General features: G+C 40.3%; 1 protein-coding gene across 1 annotated transcript in view; it reads left to right on the top strand.

Annotated features, from left to right (window-relative positions):
• SCFD1 (sec1 family domain containing 1) overlaps positions 1 to 4,085 on the top strand; it is a 150,934-nt gene that overhangs the window by 67,818 nt on the left and 79,031 nt on the right. The window lies entirely within an intron of this gene.

Below are 4,085 nucleotides of genomic sequence, written 5' to 3'. Positions count from 1 at the left end.
AAAAATCAGTGCAACTGTTGGACCCTGGAGAGGAGAAAACTCTGGGGTTGGGGGAGTGGGGGGAGGGTTGGAGGGCTTTTGCCAGCTCAGGAGGTAGGTATGGGAGGTAAATGACAGCAGAGTTCCTGTCCTTAACTGAGTTCCTATAGGTCTCAGTGTTACCTGTGTTCAGGGCACTCAGTCGGGAAGTAGTTTGTAGAGGTTTTTGTTGGAGCTGGTTTCATTGTGTATTGGGACCACAGGGCAGCTGTGGGAAGAGTGATGGGTTATGACTAATGCTGGTCTGGTTCTGGTGGCTCTGCAGGTTCTGTAGATCTGGAGCTGAACCTGTCTGAATCCAGGCACCAAAGAAGCTCAGCTGGCCCCTGCCTCACACTGGTGTGGCTCACAACCACACAGCTCCAAACTCCAGGCGAGCAGGGCCTGCACTGGGTGTGGATAAAAGTGGTAGCTAGCCGTACCTCATCACTAGGGGAGCGTGGAAAAAAAGAAGGAATCTCACTTTTCCTGTCGCTTATGTTAATCTGCTCTGTTAGGCCTTCTCTTCTATCACCAAAACTGCTCAAAAGTTCAAGATGTTGGACTGCATTTGGCCAGCTGTTCACCATTCAGTCTCTCTCTTTTGTTGTCCCTGTTCAGCTTCTCCCAAGTACTCAATCCACTTCACTAACTTTTCCTTTGAAGTTCAGGCTTCATCTTGTGTCTGTTTCAGTTAGGGTCTCTGGTTCGTTGTTGTAGAGGGCCCATGTAGTTAGTGCGTCTGCATAGTCTGAAATCTTCCATAGTTTGACTTCTTGACTATTGCTTCATGGACATTGATTGTGGATGCAAGTAAAATGAAATCCTTGACAACTTCAATATTTTCAGTGTTTAGCCTAATGTTGTTTATTGATCCAGTTGTGAGAATATTTGTTTGTTGTTTTTTTTATGTTGAGGTGTAATTCATACTGAAGCTTATAGCCATTGACCATCATTTGTGCTCCAAGTCCTTTTTACTTGCAACAAGCAAGGTTGTGACATCTGCATATCGCAGCTCTTTGATGAGTCATCTTCCAGTCCTGATGCTGTGTTCTTATGCATGTAGACCAACTTCTTGAGTTATTTGCTCAACATACAGTTTGCACAAGAATGATGACAGGATGCAACCCTGAGACACACTTTTCCTGTGTCCACACAGAATCTCCTTGTATTGTTTGAAACAGCTGCCTGTTGGTGTATGTACAGGTTCCACAGTGAACACAATTAAGTGTTTTGGAATTTCCACTATTTGCAGGATAACCATAATTTGTTATGATTCATGCATTGCATAGTCAATAATGTACAAGTAAACATCTTTCTGGTGATCGCTGCTTTCAGCTAAGATCATCTGGCATCAGCCCTCATTCCTCATCCTCTCCAGAACCTGTCATGATAATCTGTTTAATGTATTGTTGCAACCATTTTTTAAATTATCTTCAGCAAAATTTTACGTATGCATGATATTAATTACATTATTCAATAATTTCTTCAGTCATTTCTGCATTCTTTTGGATCACCTTTCTTTGGAATGGGCACAAATATGGATCTCCTCCTGTTGTTTGGCCGGGTAGCTACCTTCCTTTCAAGTTCCTTTGCATAGAGGAGTTCTCAATTGTTATTAGTATCAGTCAATTCTTGGAGCCTTGTTTTACGCATTCAGTGTAGTTTGGATATCCTCTTTTTTTTTTCAAGTTAGTATTGTGAACTGAGTGAAGGTGTACAAACAGTATCATGAGCTTTACATTCGACAAATCATGCAGTTTGTTTCATCTCAATGATTACAATACCCTCCATAAAATAACAGTTATCCTGATTCTCACTGTGGTTCCTATTTCCATCCACCTACATTCTTATCCCTTCTCTTAGCTTTGTTGGATTGACTCTTGATCACATACTACCTCCTGAAATGAATGAACATGGATCAGTTCTTTTTGTAGTGGGACTGTTTGTATTCCTTCCTTCCTTCTTCATTCACATTTTGCCCTTGTTGGTTTCAGTGTTGTTAAGTGCCATTGAGTCAGTTGTGACTCATAGTGACCCAGTATAGCTTTCCAAGGAGTGGCTGGTGGGTTTGTAACACCAACCTTGGCGGTTAGCAGTCCAGTGCTGATCCTGCAGCACCATACCAGCACTCCATTTTAACCCTTAGATCTTTCAGTATTGCAACCTGAGGCTTGAGTTTTTTCTTCATTCTGTTAGCTTGAGAAGTTACAAGCATGTAATTTCCTTTTGGTTTTCTAAAACCTGGTCTTTGCACATTTCATTATAATACTTTATTTTGTCTTCTCAAGCAACCCTTTGAAATTTTCTTTTCAGCTCTTTTACTTTATCATTTCTTCTAGGTATTTAGCTTCTCTATGTTCAAAAGCAAGTTTCAGAGTCTCTGCTGACATCCATTTTGGTCTTTTTCTTTTCCTTGTCTTTTTAATGACCTTTTGCTTTCCTCATGTATGATGTCCTTAATGTCATCCCACAACTTGTCTGGCCTCAGTCATTAGTGTCAATTCTGTTTATGAGATGGTTTCTAAATTCTGGTGTTATATACTCGACTGTACTTTGACTCTCTTCAACTTAATTTAAATTTGTTCAGCTTCAATTTTAACTTGCATGTGAGCATTTGGGAGCCCTGGTGTGTGTGGATAAACACTGGACCACAAGGTCAGTTTGAACCGGAAGGTCAATGGTTCAAGTCCACCAGCCTCTCCTTGGGAACCTTATACAGGGTCTCTATGTGTCAAAACTGACTCAGCAGCACTTGACAACAACAACACATGAACATTTGATGTTCTGTCCCACAGTTGATCCTGTTTCTTGTTTTGGCTGATGATATTGAGCTTCTCCATCATCTCTTACCACAACAAATTGATGTAGTCCGTTTGATTCCTGTATCTTCCTTCCAGTAAGAACCACGTGTATAACAGTCATCTTTTATGGCATTTGCAATGAATAAGTTTCCAATCACCAATAATTATCAATGCATCTTAATTACATATTTAATCAATTTCAGACTGCAGAAATTGATAAAAAATTAATCAATTTCTTCATCTTTGGCATTAGTAGTTGGTGTGTGAATTTGAATAATAGTCTTATTAACGGGTGTTCCTTTTAAGGATAGATTTGAGATGTTCTTTTTTAGGATGAATGTGATGCTAATCCTCTTCACTTTGTCATTTCCAACATAGTAGAGCATATGATGTTCTAATACCAGTCCGTTTCAACTCACTGATGCCTGGTATATTGATTTTCTGTATGACATTTGATATTTTATACCTTCAAATTTTCCTGGATTTATACTTGTACTTTCTATATGCTGATAATTATTGGATATTTGCAGCATTTTCTTCTCATTTTGAATCATGTCACATCAGCAAATGAATATCCTGAAAGCTTTCTCCAGCTATATCACTAAGATTAACTCTATTTTGAGGATGCAGCAACTCCTGGTTGTATTTTAGGTGCCTTCCAACCTGAGGATTTCATCTTTCAGCACTATATCATAGAGTTCCTGTGCTATGAGTAAGGTGTTCTTTGGTCAGCATTTTGGAAGTAGATTGCATGGTCCTTCTTCATAGTCTATCTTGGTATAGAAGCTGTGCTGACATCAGCCCACCAAACATGAGCCTGCTTCCAGCATCACAGCAACATACAAGCCACCACCATGCAACAGAATGGCAGATGAGAGATCACCATTTTATTTTGAATTATTCAAGATTAATGCTGTTGGGTGACATTTTTCTTACTATAGCTGTTCAGTGACTGTAGGTCAGTTAAGGCTGAAGTCTATGCAAATCACTCGTGAACTGCATTTATCTGGAAGAAGTTAACAGACAGTTCTTGTTGTTAAGTGCCCGTTGAGTCAGTTGCAACCCTGTATAAGGTTTCCGAGGAGCAGCTGGTGAGCTTGAACCACCAACCTTGCAGTTCAAATGGCTTTGCAGTCCAGTGCAGTAACCCACAGCACCACAGCAGACATTGTTGTTGTTGTTGTTAAGTGCCGTCGAGTCGGTTCCGACCCATAGCGACCCTGTACAGGGTTTCCGAGGGTGTAAATCCTTACGGGAGTAGAA

The sequence above is a fragment of the Chrysochloris asiatica genome, unplaced genomic scaffold (assembly GCF_000296735.1).
Source record: "Chrysochloris asiatica unplaced genomic scaffold, ChrAsi1.0 scaffold00017, whole genome shotgun sequence".
NCBI classification, from domain to species: Eukaryota; Metazoa; Chordata; class Mammalia; order Afrosoricida; family Chrysochloridae; genus Chrysochloris; species Chrysochloris asiatica.
The sequence above is the reverse complement of the archived record's forward strand: the minus strand, read 5'-3'. Positions and strand labels throughout refer to the sequence as shown.